At 42.4% G+C, this 23,075-nt stretch overlaps 1 protein-coding gene and 1 long non-coding RNA gene across 9 annotated transcripts in view; one reads left to right on the top strand and one right to left on the bottom strand.

The window, feature by feature from the left end:
• The window catches only part of LOC128415392 (uncharacterized), a 126,795-nt gene extending 106,303 nt beyond the window's left edge, over positions 1–20,492 (top strand). For 3 of the 5 annotated variants that reach the window (XR_008330933.1, XR_008330932.1, XR_008330930.1), the window contains exons 3-4: positions 19,260–19,390; positions 20,457–20,492. This is a non-coding gene — a long non-coding RNA (uncharacterized LOC128415392). Of the gene's footprint in view, positions 1–5,199; positions 5,276–6,348; positions 6,567–19,259; positions 19,391–20,456 lie in introns of all 5 variants that reach the window. The other 2 variants (XR_008330934.1, XR_008330931.1) reach the window with 2 other exon arrangements.
• Positions 1–23,075, bottom strand: part of NR5A2 (nuclear receptor subfamily 5 group A member 2) — a 113,280-nt gene that overhangs the window by 54,126 nt on the left and 36,079 nt on the right. The window lies entirely within an intron of this gene.

Raw genomic sequence — 23,075 nt, 5'->3', positions numbered from 1 at the left:
TTAGCTGTCGTGCAAGGGCAGCAAATTGTTACTAATTTCTAAGGTGAGGTGGTAGTGGGGAGGTGCTTGTGGCGCTCTCTGCCTCAGGTACCAAAATAGCTTGGCTGGCTTTGGGTCCCATGAACCTTGGCAGGGGGTGGTGTTTGATGCCTTGCTTCAGGTGGCAAAATGTCACGGGCCAGCTGTGTCCGCTGATCATCGCCTCAGGGAGGCAAAGAAGAGTGAGGATCTGGTGATGGTAAGAGCTGTGTGAGCTGAAAAGGCAGGTGGGGACGGGAGAGGGACATTTTTACAAGGCTCAGATTTAACACGCCTGCTGGAATAAGAAAGTCTTATCATGCAGTAAGGAGGGTGCTTCTCTAATCTCAGTCAGGAGGCAGTTCCACAAGTTTTGGCCCACAACAGTGGAAGTTGGATCATTTTTAGTTAATTCGAGGTGGGCTTGGGAGGACTCTTCTGACCTTCACAGCCCAACCAGAATTAATAACTAGAGTTGAATCCAAATGGCTCCATGGGAAGCACCAGGGGCATTGTGGGGATACTGAGGACTCTCGTTCTGAAAGCAATTCCCCATGCCGCTCGATAAAAATTCAGAGCAACCTGTCTTCCATTGCAGCAAAAGAAACCTGCTGCCAGAATGAAAAGAGAGAAGCCCTAGGATAATACTGAATTGCCAACTAGATTTTCTGGGTGTAGTCATGGAAAATGAAAGTGAGTAACCCTGATATTGCAGAACTAGTCACGTAGTTCTTTGGATCAAGCCCCGAGCCTCCAGAGACTGTAGACAGAGATGGCCTTTCCCTACGCTGGAGCTTTTTTTTTTACAGTACATTTCTATAATCATATTTTATTAAACGAAGGCTCCATTGTCAGCTGACGGCAAGTGTCTTGCAAGGAATGTACTGGAAAGCCATCAGCTAATTAATCAAGCCTGACTTGACTGAAGACTGACTGGACTGATCAATTATTCAGATGAACACTATATATCTCTAAACATGGGAATTAGTTTCCCCATAAGTAAAGTACCCGAATAACAATCCCTCAAATATGTATATGCGAAGTGGATAGTGATAGCTGTTAGGATGCAGCTCAGTTACAGCTACCTCCCCCTGCTCACTTGAAAACTCCAGGGTCCTGGCCTAGCAAGGGGATGATCTGGCACGGAAGCTGACCTGCACATAGATTGCCTCTCCCCTTCCCTACACCGCCGCATGTGCAAGCCCAGGCCTCCACAACTTGTGATACAGCATGCTGAACACTGTAGAAATTCTGTCCTCTGAGGAGTTTGATAAATTTATAAACGAGCTGGCATTTCAAGCAGCCTGGCATGCCACCACAATAGGTGGCTGGTGGGCTGCTGAGATCTATATGGGTCAGGTGAAACAGGGAGCCAAATCCTTTGTGTAAGCCTGGGGAAAGGCCATAAGCTCCGTGGTAGAGCATCCGCAGAAGATCCCAGGTCCAGTTCCTGGCATCTTTAGTTAGGGCTGGGAGAGGCTCCTTTCTGAAGCCCTGTAGAGCCACTACCAGTCAGAAGATATTGAGAAAGGTGGACCAATGCTCTGACTCAGTAGAAAGCAGCTTCCTATATCGCTGTGTTCCTCAGACAGGAAACTTCCACCAGCCCAATCGAGAGACTCAAGAGGACCGCAGAAGGCTGACTCCCCCACACACTACTGTGTCCCTTGGAACCCTCCCCATTTCCTCCCATTTGGGCATAGGCACACTTCCTATGAAGGTTTCGACCTATAAAGCCTTAAACTGCTCAGTACCACAATACCTCAAGGGCCGCATCTCTCGATAGGAACCTACCCTGGCCCTGAGATCATCCTCTGAAGCCCTTTGTGTGCCTCTTCCACGTGAGAACGGGCCTTTTCTGTGGTGGCTTCCCATTTGTGGAATGCTCTCCCCAGGGAGGTCCAGCTAGTGCCTTCATTATACACCTTTAGGTGAAAATGTTCCCCTACAACCAGGTTTTTGGCTGATTAGCATTCAATACTCTTTTAAATGTGTTGTGGGATGGGGAGGGGGGGATTATTGGTTTGGGTTTGTCCTTATTTTTATTATGCATTTTTTGCATAATATTGTATTGTTCATATTGTATATTTATATTGTGAACCACCCTGAGATCTACAGATGAAGGGTAATATACAGATTTAAATAACATTAATATTAATGATTTGTTCAGAGGAAAAGAGGCAAGATTGATAGTGTGGTGCCAAAAGCAAAATCCATGGATAAATTTATGGAGGATAGGTAAGTTAAAGGTAAAGGACCCCTGGAAGATTAAGTCTAGTCAAGGGTGACTATGGGGTTGCGGTGCTCATCTCACTTTCAGGCCGAGGGAGCCGGCATTTGTCCATAGACAGCTTTCCAGGTCATGTAGCCAGCAAGACTAAACAGCTTCAGGCGCAACAGGACACCATGACAGAAACCAGAGCACATGGAAACGCCATTTACCTTCCCGCCACAGTGGTACCTATTTATCTACTTGCACTGGCATGCTTTCGAACTGCTAGGTTGGCAGGAGCTGGGACCGAGCAACGGGAGCTCACCCTGTCATGGGGATTCGAACCACCGACCTTCTGATTGGCAAGCCCAAGAGGCTCAGTGGCTTAGACCACAGCGCCACTCGCGTCCTTTTGTAGAGGTTAAGGCTATCACGGGCTACCAGCCAAGATGGCTATGTTCTACCTCCAGTGTCAGAGGCAGTATCCCCCTGAATACCAGTTGCTGAGGATCACAAATGAGGACAGCACTATTGCACTTAGGTCATTTATTGGGGCTTCCCATAGGAATCTAGTTGGGATCCTGTTGTGAGAACTGGATGCTGAAATGTATGGGCCTTTCTTTGGCCTGATCCAGCAGGACTCTCCGTACATTCTTAAAAGCTGTACACATACAAGGCCTCTGCTTCTGATAGGGAGCCATCATCATTAAAGGTTCCCAATCGTGTGTGGCATGAAGCCCAGCATGCAGAGGTTCAGTGCGCTGACTAACAGGTGTGATCACACTCCCCTGTCTGCACATTTGCTCTGTGTACGCTGATGTGAGATGGGAGCCATTGTTTTTTCAACAATTTTTTTCATTTGCTGTTGAAAACTCTGGCTCCTGCTGTTCCTTTTCTTTATACATTTACATAAAACAAGCGGAATGGTAATAGATAGCTAAAATGCATTTGTTTGCATTTTTGGTGATGCTTTGAAAGAGATGCACGAAGTGAACTATTTGCAGTGCAGTTTGGGGGAAAAAAAGGCTCTTTAAACAGACGTCAGCAGCAGGGAGATCAGAAATAGATGTGGCCAGACACCTGCTGACAAACAGTGACAAATTCCACTGACACAACAGTGACCCCCAGTTTGTCAAGATTTAATTAAGGGTATAATTAAGTCAGTGGAACAGAACACTAATGAGTGGAGTTTTTTTTTTAATATGGGTAATTACATCTAAGAATACAAAGTAAGACAAGGCTCTAAATATATCATTAAAATGAGCACTATAGAGTGACAAGCAGAGCGTAAAGTGTGCCTTTTTGGAGGAAGAATGCAAGTTTGTAATTGCTTGGCTTTGACAAAGCTTTTGCGTTTTAAGACTCCAGCTTTTGCAGCCCCTTTCAGAATCGAAATTCATTAAGTTTCCCTGGGAATTCTGCCAGAAAAGGTCTGGATCAAAGTCCAGCTAAAATCCTAATTGCTGTTTTGTGAACAAAATGCCTACTTTTTAAAAATCTATCTACCTATATGAAGGTATCACAGTAATTTGGTGAATGTCGACAATTACTGGGGATTGTCAAGGTTTCCCCGAACCAGAGGGAAATGCAGAAAATATTGACCATGGTAGGAACAAGTAAATAAAAACGTGATGTGATGTCATCATGCTTCCAAGTTTGCACACTTCCACAAGCAGCTACCCATAAAGTAGTGGGGGAGTAGGGAAATGTGAAGTGTCATGTCACATATTTTTACTTAATAAACTTCATGTTGAGGAGAGCATAAAGATTTCTCCTGTAATTGTACGTTCTGCCATAAATGTCCTCCACATTTCTGTCATTTACCAGTAAAGGACATTTGCAAAGCTATGAATAGAATGTGAAAAACACCCCTGATGATGCAAACATTTTAGACATTTCCCACTGGGTTTTTTTTTAAAAAAATCATCATTTGATATTTGTGGCTCATAACACAATAGAACAATGTTGGTGATGTGGGGCACACATTTTTAAAGAAATAAAGAAATCACAACACTATTCTTAACCACAACAGTGGGTCTTGAAGCTACAAATATTTAAATTAATATTGATGTGGGTGGCCAATTGGCAAATGTGACTGTTTATATATTCGTCACATTTGTATACCAGATTCAAAGGAGCATACATGGGCGGTGTGTGTGTGTCATTTCATTTTACAGATACAACAAGTCTATGAGATAGATTAGAGACAGCAGTGTATTCAAGGCCTCCTCACAAGAGCTGATATATATTTTACACATCAATTGTGTTTGTTGTGGGTACATTGTGTGGGTTTTTGCTCAGTCTTTGGTGTAGCAGCATGTAAAGTGATAAGGAGATGCACTTCCTCAAATATACAATTAAGCTAGATAGGAATACTATAGTCCCTATCAGCCACAGCCAAGCATGGATCCCCAATACATGTTTACTGTGACTTAGTTATTGCAAGCAGCAGATGAGATCAGTATTCCTGTCTCTACCGTAATCATCACATCAGGCTGAGGGCTCATATGATAGCATGTGAGGCTGAGCGAGAGAAGATTCCTACACAGAGAAAGCTAGCATATAAGGGAGCAGGTCAGGCTAAAATCCTTGTCTCTGACACCTAGTTTTCTATATGAAGGGAACTTCTGCAGGGAAGAGCATTCAGCCATGTGAGTTCCTTTCTGCTTTCTTAAGCAGCATGGTCTGGACACAAATGGCTGTTTGTGAGAGTACACCTAAGGATGAACAAGGAATGTGTCTCTCCTACATAGGTTTGCTGCAGCATTAAACATGTTCATTAAAAATGATTATCACAGAAAGTGTGAAATGGCAGAAAGTGTCACAGATAAGCAAGAATTTGAATCTGGGTTTTCCTCAGCTAGATTCAACACTCTTAACCACTGTATTGCACTGGATATGTGATAGTTGATACCTAACTTAACCAATAAAATAGTATTTAATCTAATATGAGTGGTGTTGTATTCCAGTTTAAGGAGAACGTATGCCACTTGGAAAGCTCTCAGATCCATAATTGCCACAGGATGTGAAGGCAGCTTCAGAAAGGTATAGCAGCTATCATCAACTTTGATTGGAGAGGGATAGTATGGCCACTGATGTTCATCCTTTAGTAACTGCTAGGTTAGACTACCATATGTGGGGCTGCCTTAGGAAACTACCTAGAAGTTTCAGCTGATGCAGAACATGATGGCCAGCCTATCAGATGGGACCTACCATTGCGGCCACATCACACCACTATTAAAAGATATTTGCTGGTTCCGAGTGTGCCTCCAGGCCCAATTCAAACTGCTGGTTTTAACCTTCAAACCTTAAACAGCCAGGGTACTTCATGGGCCACCTTCTCCCATGTCTCCCTGCCAATTAAGATCTTATTCAGAGGCATAGCTGTCAACGTTTTCCTTTTTTTAAGGGAAATTCCCTTATTCCAAATAGGATTCCTCGCAAGAAAAGGGAAAAGTTGACAGCTATGTCAGAGGACCTTCTCCAGGTGTTCCTGTATATGGAAGTTAGGTAGCTACTGGAGGGAGGCTTTTTCCATGATGGCTCCCAAATGATTAACTCCCCAGTCTGTTATGTCTGCCTGGTACCAGCCCTGTAGTCTTTTAGACACCAGGCAACATCCATCAGTGATGGAGCCAGTGGTTAGAGTGTTGGATTAAGCCCTAGGGAGATCAGAGTTCAAATCCCCAATCAGCTATGAAGCTCACTGGGTGATCTTGGCCAGTCACTGTCTCTTAACCTAACCTACCTCACAAAGTTGTGAGGATAAAATGGGGAGGAGGATAGTTATGTATACCACCTTGAGCTCCTTTGAGGAAAGGTGGAATATAAATGTAAAACTACCCAAATAAATTTAAAAATTCATGTTCTCTTAAGCTTTAATGGGATTGGCGTGGGAGTCTCACATTTTTTTCTGGTTTTATTGGCTTAGGATTCTTTTACCTCCTGTTTGATTGCTGTTTGTCATTGTATTTAATTGCATTTTTAATGGTTTTGTCATGAGTCACCTTGAAGTTATTTGTGGGTAAAGAACATCTTAAAGAAAACAAGCAAACAGATGCACATATATCCATTGTTTCCTTAAACAGTATCCCCATTTGTCGTTCGGTTTAAATCAGGCCCCACCAATCCATCATAAGGTTGCAGCGTGTTTCATCTAATGCCTTGGAATTATGGGAATCTTCATTCGGATGAGCGCTTGGTCAAAGAGCAGAGCGGGGTCAATGAAAAATTAATTGAAAGCAACCTGTAAGGCTTCCTATATGGGATGACGGCTCCCTCCCCATTAGGGAGGATGTCTGTGATATAAACAACTCCTTTGTATTCTTCACAATAGGTAAGAATGATATAAAAGATTTTTTTATAGTACTGAGAGAACAGCCTTTCTACTGAGATTATACTACCCACTCCCAGCTGGTAACTTATACTTCATGACAGCCTTTTATCCATTATCAAAGCAACAAGTAGAAAAGCAGATATTCCCGATCTCTAACACCCTCTGTTCGGTTCTCTCTATAGAATTTCGGATGCTAAATCTTCCTGTTTAACAAGCCCTCGGATTTCCTTGCCGCTGCTGTTGTCGGCTCTAAAGATGTCTCTCAAGTCTTTAGCCTGCTTGTCTAACCTAAACTCAGCAGAATTCCACAGGAATGGAGACTCGTTTGTTTTTACAACTGTATATTAGCTACGGAGAGGCAGAGGGAAAGGCATGATAGCAGCACTCTGCTCCTACCGAGCAGACCAAGAGTGTTTTTCCCAATGACTGTAGCAGAAAGAGGAGTGGACCCTAAAAAAGATACGTAAAATTGTATGTGGCAATATATCTCTTTGAAGTTTATTGCAGCTTCGGCCTCAACTTATCTCAAGCTTTAGTATCTCTTAACAACCAGTGTAGAACAAAACAAACACAAATACGTCCAGGGAATACAAAGGGCACCTCCCCACACTGGAGCTTGCTGTGTTGCTGGTTAGGTGCTACAGCGATGAACTGGCAAAGCTGCATACAATCCAGTGTTTGATGGTGGAACACGGGGACATGTTTGGCTTTGGAAGTGATGTGTGTCAGTCAACTGACCATTTTGGTTTACTTGTTTTAAAAATAATAAAGAGTATCAGATAGCTTTCCTTGCAGGGGATTTGATTGTATTTATTATAGAAGAGCTGCAAATGTTCTCAGCAACATTTGCTAGCGGGACAAGATGTTATGGGAAGAATGAATTGTAAGCTAGGCATTGGAATTTTCTATTCATACTCATGCCATGGCATGTGTATGCAATGGAGTCAAGAGGCATCTATTTCCCATTCAGATTTTCTAGGCCAAGTTCACATATCATGCTAAGCTATGGGTGCGGAACCTTTGGCCCTCCAGATGTTGCTCAGGTACAATTACCATCAGCCCCAGAAAGCAGCTCCCCACATCTGTATTAAACCATGGTGACATATGACTTGAAATGAGCCCAAGTGAGTCATAGAATCACAGAATTGTGGCATTGTGGAATTGGAAGGGGGCCTGACGATTATTTAGTCCATCCCCTTGCCATATAGGATTCTCAACTAGGTCATTGTCATCCAGCCTCTGCTTAAAAACCTCTGAAGAAACAGAGTTCACCACCTCTCATAGGAGTCTGTTTCACTGTCAAACAGCTCTTACTGTCAGAAAGTTCTTCCTGACGTTTAGTCCCTTTCCCTCCTGGCCGCACAGTTTACTTAAACTTGATCTGCCATTGCATCCAAACTCAGTTTGGATGTGAGTCCAGCTCCCACCAGCCCCAGCTAGGATTTGTAGGCTAAGAGCATCTCGAGGGCAGATTAGCCACCTTTTCTTTACACTAACTGTGGTTAGTTTAAGCAAGCCACCTTCATAACCCATAGGTAAAAGTTGGCTTGTTTTGTCACTGCCCCAGTTAATTTGCTGTTTGGATTACCTGGAATTAGCCCAGTTGCTACTTGTGTGTGAAAGGTGCTTATGCAGTACTGGAAAACCAGTAAGACTGGGTGGATATTGTGTGTTAGGTTGGCAGAGAATGCAAAACTCAGCCTAGGTGAGGTGTTTGTAGGAGGGGAAGGAGCAAGATTCTTTACTTATTTTGATAATTTATATGCAGCCTATGCAAAAGTCACAGGGGGGTTTACAGCAAAGACAAGAAAGATGTAAAGAATACATCAAAATAAGATATACCCTAAAATATGCAGTACAACAGTTAACACTAAATAATGATTTATTAATGTCACCAGCATCAACTAATCCATTTATCTCATCATGTATCTCTTCCTCCAAAGGTCCACCCCAAAAATATGCATCTGAACCAACTGCCTCCTCTGGAAGGTCCCCCCAATCATTCAGAGATCTGAAACTATAGATGCTCCACCACAGCATCCATTCATGCCCTTTACATCCATTCAAGTTCTGTATAGAGCACCATAAGCCAAAAGAGAGAGGCCACTGTCCTTAAGGAGCTTACAATTTTAAGATTCAGCAGTGGAGGAAGTTGTGCAAAGGCAGGGGAGAAAGGAAGGAAGATCAAAAGGCCAAAAACATGAGAAGGGGATGCAAAAGGATTTGCCAAAGACAGTGAGGGAAGTTTATGCTTACAAATTGGGCCACAGAAGTGCTGTCTGTGAGATGCTCTCCTCATTCATGCCTTCAGGATTACAAAAATTCACATATTTTAGCTAAATTACCTCCGAACTAATATTGTGATTCTCCAACAATTTATGCTAACATTCATCTCTGTATGTGCAGTGAACTCACTGTGCTAGACTCCCACCATAAGGGCTCATCTGCTTCCTTATGACATCTGGATCTCATCTACTAGTTTGTAGTTTTCTCCTGCTCTGATCATTTATCAAAAATACTAAGTGTTCCCTGACATTTCCTACACACATTCCACATATCATTGGCAAGGTAAGAAATACAGTAGAAGCTTTGCAAGAGCTTAGCTGACTGGTTAACTCAAGTTCTCTGCAAGTCAATGTACATAACTAAGTTAACAACAGATGGATCAACTTTGCTATCTACAGGAACCTATGAACAGCAGAACATCAGCAACACCAACATTTTGATCTATATATTAGACTGAAACTGGGACTTCCCTGGTGTTGGAGTCCTTACTGCACAAAGTAATGACACCTACAGAGACCTGTTGAATATGTGACCAGGATGAATTAGTTTTATTTCAGTCAGAGTACTCTATTAAGAATCAAAATTTGCCTGTTTGGGCTTTTAAAATGTCTGTGACAAATCTTATTTGTCACAGACAGTCAACAGCCATGTCCTGCAAGTAAGTCAAATAAGTTCTTATATAACCCACTACACTCTGCAGCCTTTGCACTCAAAACACGTTTCCTGTCAGTAAGGGAAGCAGGAGTAGGTCTCAGCAGCTGAAAGACTTATCAGTAAACATACTCTGTTAACAGCTTGTTCCTGAAAGTAGTAAGCAAAATAGTCATGATCTGGCAGTACACTAGATAAAGCTGATCTGCACATGGAGATCTGTGGCCTACAACTGGGTCATGATGACCTTTAGGCGAGTGGCACCGGGGGCACTATAACCTTTGGCATTGGGGGGGGGGCAAAAGAGAAACAACCATGTAATCTCTGTTTACGTGTAGCTTTTTGCAGATGTTATGCTGAGGATGTGCACAAAGAGTGCACAATCCTTCTCCCTCCTCTATACATGCTCAGTGTACACAGATTTATAATATGTGCACAGCTATGTGGGAAGAAATTGAGAATGACTGACAAAAACAGAAAAGCAGGGAAATGATAAAGAGAGGGAGATACAGTTAAGGTAAAAGTGGGTGGGATTCATAGGCTCACACGGTCTTCTATGTGCATATTTGGGGTTTTGGTGGGACTTTTTTATCACAGATTCCCCATCTGTGCACAGGAGTGATATAAGCATGCTCATTCACAGCTCAATCCCAGCAAAGGAGCACATTAGTCGGACATACAGTTTGCTGGACTAGCACAAAGCTGTGAAATATGGCGCTGTATGGGCAATGCAACGATTCTGCACTGGCCTGTAGATTCACACACACAAAAGATGAGTGTAAGCGTGTCCCAGACCTACAGGATGTATCTGCGCAAGCTATTGCCACTTCTAATATGGCTTACATTGCAAGTTCAAAAGGAAACGGCACAGTGTAACCCAGATAAAAGTACCAGTGCTCTTCTTTGAATAGTAGATAAGCAAAGCAAACAGCCCTCTGTCCCTTCAACCATGTACATAAATATGAGGCAAACACTCAACATGCCATGGGCAAATATCAGATACAGGGGATTCTTTAATCTCAAAAAAGGAGGGCAAATCATGCATATGTGACTTGGTGTCTACATGGAGTGCACTGGAAAGGGCAGGAGAGTATCATCTTCTACTAAGTGTCTACTACATGAGGAACGTAACTGGCCTGTTAAAAATATGATCAAGGTCCCTATGTCAATATCACACCTTGGATTAATGGGCCTACATTGGCTATGCTGTTGGAAGGAGAGTAGCAGATCATCTAATGCACCACCACTCTGCATAGGCTGAAAACACCCCCAACCACCTTTTGAAAACCACAGGAGATCCCTCAATTAGCCTTGGTATTGCATTTCATTGTGGAATTCCTCTGATACGCACATTTCTTCTAGTGCTGAACCCAAGTCTATTCTTGTAGCTTTTTGTCCTGCAGATGGAATACTGGCCCAGAAAGGAGGACACTGTGTGATAAAGGAGCGTCTTATGAAGATGAGGCAATCCAGCTAGCCTGTAAAAATAGTTCCATAGTAACTTATGAGTGGAAGCTCCTGGTTCTGGCCCAGCTCAGAAATGAATGCATTGCCAAGAAACATACAACCACACCATTGGGTCCATCCAGCCAAATATTATTTCATATTGGCCATGAGGGTTTCAGAGAAGGGTCTTTCCTGGGCTACCAACTTAAGATCTCTTGAACTGCACATTTTAAAGTTGAATATGGGTCTTTCTGCATGTGAAGCATGTGCTCTGCCACTGAGCTATATGCTCTCTTCCCATCTAAGAGAGGTTACTGTAAGAATTATTGAAAAGATGTGTGTTCAGTGCCTGGAGGCTGTGCAAATGTCCGTGCTTCATTTTACATCCCCATCTCAAAAGTAGCCCTGGGAAAATCCTGTTCAGGGGATGATAGAAATGGATAAAACAAGGTGCAAATGATTTGCAATTGTACTCTCAATTGTGTTCAGGTATGAGCGCTTGAATCACAGTTCCTTGTTAAGTGATCCCCACTCATCTCAATGGTGCTAACCAGAGCTTTTCTTCTAGATAAAAAGGTGCTGGTACTGCGTACTATTATTTACTTATTTAGACCAACAAAAATGTAGAAATATTAAATATCTGTCCATTGGGGAGTAGAATTAGAAGGGGGGAAATGAAAGAGGGCGTTGCAGGGAGGCATATTTAAATGCTGCCACAGTGGCAAATAAAATTACTGTGGGTTTGCATCAGATAAAGCACAGATAAAAACAAAGAACTGAGTTCCACTGAAACCAGGGAGATTTATTTTCAAATGTACACATACAGGATTTAAGTTTCCGTAGGCTCAAAAAAAGGGGGGGGCATTTTCTGTTAACCAGTTTGTGCATCAGGATTCTTTTTATTCCGTTCTGAACAGCCACATATCAAAGTAAGAGTAACAATAAAATCCCATACAACAGTGATAGTATTTGTCAAATCTGTAGGAGGTTCTTAACAACTCCAAAATGTTACTTTGCTATGTGCATCGTTATGTAGGCTATGGTCACTATAAAGCCTTTTATTAAGATTCCTTTCCCCCCTTGCACACACACACACACAAACACACACACACACAATTGATTCCTAACATTGTTTCTGTTTTCCTTTTGCAAGGCCGCCCCTTATCAAGTTATGTATGAATGAACAGAAGTGCCTTTCATCCCTCTCTCCCTCCTCCCAAACTTGCCTTAGCGGTTCAAAAGAAATGACTAAAATAGCAGCAGCAAAAATCCAGCCTGCAGCCTGCCAGAAGACCCGCACGCGTCCCATTCTTAAAGGCATGTGAAAGGTTGGAGAGCTCAGCAAAAATTTTATGTACGGGAGCAGGCCCAAGGAAAACTCACACGCCATAACCAATTGTGGACAGAGGATCATCTATCAGCAGACAAATGCAGGATCTCCAGAATGTCTCTCCTCAAATGAAATAATATATCTTTGAAAGCCAATGCCTGTTTTAGGCCCGAGGCCCATATATCAAGCCTGAGAGGCTTGTGGATACGCTCCAGGGCCATTAACCTTCCACCTGTTTCCCCTTGTCCTTCAGGATGAGACCCTGCCCTTGATTTTACTCCCTTCCCTTGTTCATCTTCCGACAGAGTGCAAATGTAAAGCAGAGGGCCTGCGAAATAATTCAAAGGCAATGGACCAGGGACATGGTTACAAATCTCTGCCACTGGCACTGTGACTTATGCAGGCAGTTTGTCACACATGAGCCAGGTGACCTCTATGACATAACAGAGAAAAATATCGCCAGAGATCAAAAGAGGAGACTCAGGGCTCTGTGGCTAACTTGAGGGGTTACAAAGCGATACTAGAGAAGAACTGAAAATTTCCCCTTTTCTAAAGCCTCCCACCCGCTCAATCAATACAGCTAGGAAGTCTGTTTCTCAACATATAATATTTTACACTTAAACAGGGAGGGGGCAACTTCATTGTAACCTTTTTTTTATCTTATGTACAAAGAGGAACAATAGTACAAATAGTTTTAAATTCCCCCCACTCCCATTTCAATCTTTTATCTAGAAACATCTCACAGGTGAAAATCTTGTCTACTTTGTTAACACACTCCTATTCTTACACCGAGCCTCACCAGGAAGAGTTTTACTTGATATCCCTCCTTTCACTCCCCTGAAGGAGTCTCAAAGCAGCTAACAATCTCCTTTTCCCTTCCTCCCCCACAACAAACACTCTGTGAGGTGTGTGAGGCTGAGAGACTTCAGAGAAGTGTGAATAGCCGAAGGTCACCCAGCAGCTGCATGTGGAGGAGCGGGGAAGCGAACCTGGTTCACCAGATTATGAGTCCACCGCTCTTACCCACTACACCACACTGGCCTGAGGCACCCACCCACATGCTACTGTGTTAGACACGGGCTCTTGTTCATCTGCTGTACATTGCCTTTGTTTAATAACAGCTGCAACTCATGCAAGTTCAGCAATGTGAGAATGGGCCTTCTCAGTAGTGGCTCCCCACTTATGGAATGCTCTCCCAGGGAGACATGCTTGGTAACATCACTGTCAAGGCCAGGCAGAAATGTTTCTTTTCCACCCAGCCTTGGGGCCTTAAATTATCTGTGGCCTCCTTCGGTGAGTGGGAAGTGTTAGTCTTGCTTTTATATAAATACAAGTGTGTTTTTAGCTTTTACGCTGGTTTTAATATATGTCCTATTTTTCATAAGTCACTTTGGATTACTTCTTGTTAAAAGCAACTAATAAGGGCAATAGGTCATCACCACCAACAGCAACATTTAATATATGGGGATGGGACCTTAGGTCCATGTGGGCAAGCATTTACATCAGGGGTGGGGAACATGTGGTCCTCCAGATGTTGTTGGAATACAGCTCCCATAATACCAGAGCGTTGGCTGTGCTACCTGGGGCTGATAGGAATGAGTGTGACAACATCTGGAGGAGCATGAGCTTCTCATCACCGATTCCATGAATGCGCACTAGGGTCAGCATGTGTCAAAATGTACCTGTTCCCATCATTTAGAAATTTTACTTCTGGAGGAGGGGCTGAAATATGACAAAGTATTCTACAGCATTTCAGTGGACACTAGCAACATTTTGGAAATACCGTATTTTTTGCTCTATAGGACTCACTTTTTCCCTCCTAAAAAGTAAGGGGAAATGTGTGTGCGTCTTATGGAGCGAATGCAGGCTGCGCAGCTATCCCAGAAGCCAGAACAGCAAGAGGGATTGCTGCTTTCACTGCACAGAGATCCCTCTTGCTGTTCTGGCTTCTGGGATTCAGAATATTTTTCTTCTTGTTTTCCTCCTCCAAAAACTAGGTGCGTCTTGTGGTCTGGTGCGTCTTATAGAGCGAAAAATAAGGTGCTTGACTAACATCTGCCCCAAAAGGAGAATGCCAACCAAACTGGAAGAGTGATTTTCCAGTCAGGTATCAAAAGAACAAGGAACGTCCCTGGTAAATAAGTAGGGTTGGATTGCATGAAATCTCAAAGATCAGCAGTGGGCAAATTTTGATGCATGTTTGTGTGTGTTTAAAAAAGACTACCATATTTTTCCATGTAGAAGACTAGGTTTCCCCCTAAAAAATAATGTCAAAAATTGGGGGGGGGAGCAATCTTATACACGGATATATCTCCCCCCATTTTCTTAAATCTGAGTCCCCCAAAATAGGGGTTGTCTTATAGATGGAAAAATACGGTATTTAAGCAAATAAGCTGTGAACTAGAACTGTGTTCAGTGTTATATTCATAATTTTCGTGGACTGTTCATTTTTCAGGCACTCATCCTAAATAATTAAAACACTTATGATGGACAGAGTTTGCCCATACCCCATTTTTAAGGAAATATAAAATGTTTGCCTAAACAAACTTTGTTTGCTTCTACCTTCCATTTCAAAACTACATGTTTGCAGAGTAGGGCAGAATTTTTTTCAAAAATGTTGCAACAACTGCTTTCATATGGAGAACTAATATAATAAAGAGTAAATTGGTGTAGAAATGCAATTCAGAATGTTATTTTGTTGTGTCATCCCCACTCTGAAAACAGAAAATAACTGCAATGGATAGGAAGAAACTCTAATTTACAATAATTTAAAGCTATCATTTTCCCAAAGATCACAGGGCGGTAGACATTGAGAAACAAATTTGCTGACAAATATATTTGTACAATAAAAAAATGTAATATACACTACAATCCTGGTTTGAAAACGCATAGCGTATAAAGCTGTGGCTTTCAACTACAGGAAATAGTCAATTGGAAAGAACCAAACCTTAATTAGAATGAATTTATTATTTCAATTCATCAGCTCAAGTTGTACACATGACATGTCCCAGCTGTTTTGTGCATTCAGGATTTCTCTGCTGGGTGCAGATGAAAGAACAAAGCCTATTACAATCCACCCTCACTCCTGCAGTGACTTAATGGCTTGTCTGGTATGGATATTTAATTTTCCCCCTTTTCATAAATTATTATCTGCCTTTACAATCCGGTGAATGATGATGAAGCACGATTCCTGAATGTAACTGTTCAACTTTATTCTGAGACACCTGTGAACATTACAGTGAGGGTCAAACTAGATGAGATGTTGGACATCCATGATTAGATCTCATATTCTTGCCCCCCATCAATAGATGTGTATATACCCACCCACCCCTCCCCTGATTCCCTTAGAACCATAGCATTGGGAACAGAACTTGACTCTTTCTTCCTGTGTTGTTATTTCAGAGTAAATTATCCCTGCTAGGGAAGCTGTATGTGTACCCATATATTTTCCTGAATACTGCAAATAGCAGCTTCCAGGCAGGACCAAGTCCAAGACATTGTTCCACCTGAGGCAGTGCAACAAAGGGTACCCCTCTCCTACTAAGGCACATAATGTCCAAGGCATGCAGTTATTTTGGCACCTAATCCCACAAATGCTTCTTCCCCTTCCTGACAATAAAATCCAGACCCAATAAATTAAATAACTAACAATTTGCTGCACTCTACATGACACCCAAATTGCTCCCCTGAAGCAACTGCTTCATTCAGCATAAAGGTAGGGCTACGCCTCTTCTGGGGTGGGGTGAGATGGAGAAGGGGAATATTTACATCAGGAAAATATCATTGGGAAAACAGTAACACTCCTCCCCCAGCTTCTTTTAAATGAATGAATGAATGAATGAATGAGAGATGTGATTGCAGAGTCTGAGCTTGCTTTTTTTTAATGAATGAATGCAAGTCACTAACCCTTCCAGAAACTGAGTTACAAATCAAAATGTGTGAGCTGCTGCCTTTGCAGAGCTGTTCCAAAAATCTGCAGGGCTCCTCCCTCCCATTCTGATTGGCTGTGAAGTAATCATCTAGGGACGCGGGTGGCGCTGTGGGTTAAACCACAGAGCCTAGGACTTGCTGATCAGAAGGTCGGCGGTTCGAATCCCTGCGGCGGGGTGAGCTCCCGTTGCTCGGTCCCTGCTCCTGCCAACCTAGCAGTTCGAAAGCACATCAAAGTGCAAGTAGATAAATAGGTACCGCTCCGGCGGGAAGGTAAACGGCGTTTCTGTGTGCTGCTCTGGTTCGCCAGAAGCGGCTTAGTCATGCTGGCCACATGACCTGGAAGCTGTACGCAGGCTCCCTCGGCCAATAAAGCGAGATGAGCGCCCCAACCCCAGAGTCGGCCACGACTGGACCTAATGGTCAGGGGTCCCTTTACCTTTAATCATCTCCCCTTCTCTGAACTCAGGATAGCTCAAACTAGTAGAGCATGAGACTCTTAATCTCAGGATTGAGGTCTTGAGCCCCACATTAGGCAAATGATCCCTGCATTGCAGTGAGCTGGACTAGATGACTCTTGTGGTCCCTTCCAACTCTACCATTCTATGATTCTTTGGAGCGAAAAATGAGTGAGTGGCAAGTGGTTGCCCTTTCCACTGAAAGCAAGTCCTACTGAATTCACTGGGACTTAATCCTGAGCAGACATGATTGGAATCACACTGCAAATCGCTGTGAAAATAGCATTGTAAAATCAGAGCAAAGCAAGAGATCTTTTCCCTACCCCCAATAACACGCAGGCGGGTAAGAACCAGGAAGTGAGACGGGAGGTGAGGTTTTCCTCCTGTCTATTTGGCTGGTCCAATAAATTCTTGCCCACAATAAAATGTATAAAAAGCTGTGACAGGTAACCTGAGTTTGGTTCCAACTTGAAATCCGATTAGCCCATTCTAAAGTATAGTGCTTAATGTTGCCCCAGAGCAGTTCTGAGTGTGACAACAATCATACTGAGCCACCCAGTGCTGACTCTGGAATCGTGACAATAATATGGCAATGTTGTATTGATATTACATGAATGTCTCTGGCAGATACTCAATGACAAATATTTAGGAACGGGTTGCAAGACAGTTCAAACCAAATTAAGTCTCACTGGATTGCATCTGTAGTTTGAAAAAACTGTACAAATTTGGTACAGATGTAACATCAGCTCCCCATGGTTTGCAAATCAGGAGTCAGCCTTAGAAATGAATTCTTCTATGTCATCCCTAAAGAAAATTCTTCCCTTGTCACCAATAACCAAGGTTTAGAGTTACTTGCACACCAACATTAACCATGGTTCATTTGTAAACCAGAATTTGAAGCCATAGTTTGAAGTACATTTTCAGACTATAGTTATGAGAAAACTTTGTTAGCTTTAACTATGTACAACTGCATACTGGTTAATGCTGAACAGGTAAGATGCAGAAATTTGCTGTGGAGAGAGGAGGAGGAGATTGTATATATTTCCCAAAGCTGGAACCTGATTTGCAAATGGTGGTTTGAGGGAAGCCGGCGTTATATCTTTACCAGATTACATTCACATGCTCTTTCAGAGTTATTTTGCCAATGTCTAGGTACTGCATTTATTTATTCTGTTCTTACCACAAATGAAAACAAAGTGAAGCGGGGAAACTGGCTGTCTAAAGGAAATCGTTTAATGAAACTACCGTTTACTGTTAACAATATGCCTTGAGATGATGTCTAATGTTATAAAGGTTTCTGGAAACCCAATGAACCCTTGAAAAGGAATGATGTGGCAGTTAAAAAAAAAATCTTATATATTGAAGATCAATTTCTTCTGTGTTTTGACAAAAGCATTTCAAGCATCCTATACTAAACATTTCTAAAAAGTAATGTTAATTATGTGGCTGATGATACCTTAAAACCATAAAATAAATATTACTGAAATACAAATGCCTTTTTTAAAAAAAGGAATAGATCCAACTCTTGGTTTTGTGGCTTAACAATGATTTTACTCGGACTACAACTTTGTAATTATCCCTAAATCTTCTTTAAGCTTCATGTTTATTTCTGAGACATAATTATGTTGAAGAGCCAAACAGATATTATATTCATGGGAACAAACAAAGTCAGCTACATACAATCTTGTTTTAAAATCTGATTGGCAACTGAATTTAACTCAAATTAAACACAATGCTTAATGTCCAAACACTTTTGTTGAACTAACTTATGTATAAGCATAATGATTTGATAATAGGAAATTACAGAAGAATTATATGATTGCATGAGAATTATATCTAGAACTTTTATCATGGATCATTTTATGAATCTTTTAAATGATACTTATGAATATTAAAATGGTATAGTCAGCTTTCTAGGTGGTTTTCTGCACCTGTTCCATCGCTAAATATATTAGGGAGTTTCTGGAAAAAGATATTTTTAAAAAACCTCTAAAAGCATTTTAGCAAAGTGTATGCATATCTTTAATACCACTCATGATACTCAGAATAAGATTGGCTATTTTGTTCTGGCCAAATATTTAAATGGAATTTGTATTTAAAAAACAACACAAACTTTATGTTATGAAAATACTGGACATGACATTGCCACAGTTAAATCATTTTTTAAAAAAATCCAGTTGATTTATCCTCATGCTCAAAATCTCTTCAACTGGAATAATTCGGATTGAAACACATTTAACTCTGGCTATATTCTGATATTTCACAATACTTCTGAGAACAGAGAAAGTCATATGCAAACATATTGGCGAATTTGGCAAAACAGATGCTAAATTTTAATGAAACCTAAGCTACCTGTGCACAGCATATTAAGGTCTGTTCCCATGTAATCATTTCCCCTTAAAAAGAGCTTTACACCTAGCAGAAGAAACACAAGCCCTTTTTTGAGATGATCCCCCCTCGTGCCCCCACCGTTGCATTCTTTTCCACCCACAAACAATTTCCGTTGGGAAAAGTGCCACGTAATATTGACAGTGACAACAAATTGTATAGCCTGGTGAACATCTGTTTCCGACTCCCTCACTGATACTGCAGGTTGGCTACTTAGGAGTGAGTTCGTCTTCCCAAGCTGTCCAGCCACAAAGGAACTGGAAACTGCTGGTACGGAATGGACAGGCTTTATTATTGGAACACAGGAAGACTTTATCACCCTGCTGGGATGGTCTGTATCTTCTTTTTTTTTAATAGATTGGAAGCTAGGTTTATGTTTGAAACAATATTCCAATGGGTAAATGTGTGCTAATACAAGAGAGAAAAAAACATCCTTATCCAACGTGTCCTTCAAATACATAACTAACTTGGATACAAACGTATGCAGCATAAACATCATTTTATATTAGGCTGTCAGTGACAAACACTGTTAGAAAATCTGTTCCTTCTAAGTGTGTGGGGAGGGGGGGGGCTTCAATTGGTCAGGAAGGAGGGAAAGGCATTTGGCATATATATAAAGGTAAAGGGACCCCTGACCATTAGGTCCAGTCGTGACCGACTCTGGGGTTGTGGCGCTCATCTCGCTTTATTGGCCGAGGGAGCCAGCGTACAGCTTCCGGGTCATGTGACTAGCATGACTAAGCCGCTTCTGGCGAACCAGAGCAGCGCACGGAAACGCCGTTTACCTTCCCGCCGGAATGGTACCTATTTATCTACTTGCACTTTGAGGTGCTTTTGAACTGCTAGGTTGGCAGGAGCAGGGACCGAGCAACGGGAGCTCACCCCGTTGGCGGGGACTCGAACCGCCGACCTTCTGATCGGCAAGTCCTAGGCTCTGTGGTTTAACCCACAGCGCCTTATTACAAGTGGGGCCTGCAACTAAATGATTAGGTGTGGACTGCTGCTGTTCATGATTGTTGCATCTTCCATTCCATCCCTCCTCCGCAGTTTTCCTTCTTTTGCGCCAATAGTCAATCAGCATTCCCTCACAAATGAGCATGCTCAAATCTCACTGAGCTGTTTTTAGGAGTCCTTCCTCCCTTAGGCTCCCTGCCCCACCCCACCCCAGATCATTTGTACTTCCGCAAACCTTGCAGGAGGGAGACCGCTTTGGCCACCAATACCTTCCTCTTGAGTGTAGTTTATATAGCCTTTTTGGCTATATAAACTACTTGCAGGTGGCTGGACTAAATGACCCTTGTGGTCCCTTCCAACTCTACCATTCTATGATTCTATGGCCCTCACAGCCTGGACATCAGAAATAGAGAGGATGTTTACATCACATTTGTTTCTTTACAGAAGAAGGATGACAGCAGATGGTGCTGAATGGGATGACGAGGTAGTTAAAGGAGGCGCACAGGACCAAAAGCAACAATACTTGGAAGAGATTTTTCTCTATTTTACACCACTGACTTTGAACACTCAGATGTGCAACATAAATGCTCACTGTCACTATAAATATAGAGTTGCCTGTACAAGCCTGCAGCCTAAACCGATCACAGCCAGCAACAGAATGAAGATAGATGTTCCCATCGCGTCCAGCGACACCCCAGTAGGCTGATATTTCCTCTGTTTAGCAAACAGGCCTGTTAAGGAATTTCCTTGGCAAACAGACAACATGGAAACATCCTTCATCCCCATAGAATACATGAGCCAGCAAAAACCATTTCCTATGCTGTGGCAACAATATCTGCGTAAGGTTAAACAAGACATTTCATACCATCCCTTACTCAGGCCACCGTATCTATTTCTGGACCTCTTCTTTTGTTCAACCTTTGCTAATAATAGTGACCCAGCTTAGGTGGTATTTATAGTCGTTAAAGACTTGTGGCTTGACTTTTCAGAACACTTTATTCATGTATATTTCCTGTGTTTATTGTTACCCTAGTTGGGTCTCTTTTTTTTAATCATTAAACATACTCCATCCAAGATTTTTATTTAGTAACACATTTTCAAAGAAACTTTTCCTTCACCAAATGAGCAAGCCAGATTTAGCTGGAAGCAGATCACTTCTCTCCTAGGTAGTTTGACTCTCTGTGTGTTTATTTTGAAGTAAGCCTCACTGTGTTCAGCCGGACTTGCTCCTTGACACAGAGGCATAGGATTGCTGCCTTCATGTCAATGAAGAAAGCTTTTAGTATCTTTCCAGTTGCTAGGAGCAACATTGAAAACACACTGAAGTAAATAAAAGTTTTGCTAAAAGCATGTCTGTCCATCTGGCCAAACATTTTTTCCTACTAAATTTACCTACTCAACCTGTCGTTTCCTTGACACAAATGCTACATTATTCTGCTTTTGTTATTCTGGGATAGGGAAATCTGTATGTCTGTCTCTCACCATCACCTCTGGATGCTACTGGGCTACAATAGCAGCCAGGATGGGTAATAGCTTTGCTGTCTTAATAGTACAATCCTAGTGTTTATTACACTGTGGCAATAAAAGGGGGGGGGGGAATGTGGTCCTAGCAATAATGACACCAGAACCATGTTGTGACAAGGAACGTGAGGTGATTACAGATGACCACCCACCACAGTGGTAACTGTTCAGCAGGATAAAACAGACTACCCCATGCAGCAGATTTTGGGATACCATTAGGTAAAGGGACCCCTGACCATTAGGTCCAGTCGTGACCGACTCTGGGGTTGCGGCGCTCATCTCGCTTTATTGGCCGAGGGAGCCAGCGTACAGCTTCCGGGTCACGTGGCCAGCATGACTAAGCCACTTCTGGCGAAGCAGAGCAGCGCACAGAAACGCCGTTTACCTTCCCGCTGGAGTGGTACCTATTTATCTACTTGCACTTTGAGGTGCTTTTGAACTGCTAGGTTGGCAGGAGGAGGGACCGAGGAACGGGAGCTCACCCTGTCGTGGGGATTCGAACTGCCGACCTTCTGATCAGCAAGGCCTAGGCTCTGTGGTTTAACCCACAGCGCCACCCGCGTCCATGCAATACCATTAAAGGGCAACAAAATACTGATTATTTTGGATATTAAGATACATTTAGCATCATAGAATGCCAATATGGATGTTGCCTCAAGACACCCGAATGTTTAGGGCTGCTTCTGGAGGCAACATACTGGATTGTACTTCTAACCACTTGCTAAGTTAGTCGCACATAATATTCTACCAAGAGGTGGGAGAAATTTTGTTGCTCCTCCGCTTCCCCTTCACCCTGGTAGGTTGACAACTTGGTGCCAGAAAGCATCTCTTGGTGGCACCAATTTGGTCTCAGTGACAGAGCATCTATCTTGCAGGCAGAAGGTCCCAGTTTCAGCTAGATGGACCAATGCCTGACTTGGCACAAGACAGCTTTCTGTGCTCCTACATCCCATTTTCTGAGAGGACTGTGGATTGCCTGGCAGCTGTGGGTACACTGCCTTGAGTTCTATGATGGAAAGAAGGTGGATGTAAAATAATTAAATTTGCTACAGAAGTACCTATTCCCCATCTGCTTTTGCTGTATAGCCAAACTTGAATTAGAAGCTCCTAGCCACTTAATACAAGAAATCAAGAAAAGCACCTTTTTGACTTACGCTGTAAGGTGCTATGTACACAGGCTTCACCGTTTGTTTATTTCAAACATTCGTTAGCTGCTCTTCAGCTACGGCTTCCAGAGCATCTTCCACACAAAATAGAAAAATGCAATAAAACCATGTACAAACAGATCACAGCAGGCTGTAAAAATCCAGCATTCAAAGCAACAGCATTTTAAAGTCCTAAAAGGCCTGGACAAATCTCTTACCTGGCACCACATAAACAAATAGAATTGTATAAATGAATACATTCATGACGACAACTCTATATATGTGGATTGGTTCCAGACTTACTGTGCAATTCTAAGTTGTAAGTCCTCCCAAGTTCAGTGGGGCTTATACTGTGATAAATGGGGTTAAGATTAAAAAGTAAAGGTAAAGAACCCCTGGA

This window comes from Podarcis raffonei, chromosome 6, assembly GCF_027172205.1.
Source record: "Podarcis raffonei isolate rPodRaf1 chromosome 6, rPodRaf1.pri, whole genome shotgun sequence".
Lineage (NCBI taxonomy): Eukaryota > Metazoa > Chordata > Lepidosauria > Squamata > Lacertidae > Podarcis > Podarcis raffonei.
This window is presented reverse-complemented; position numbering and strand designations above follow the sequence as displayed.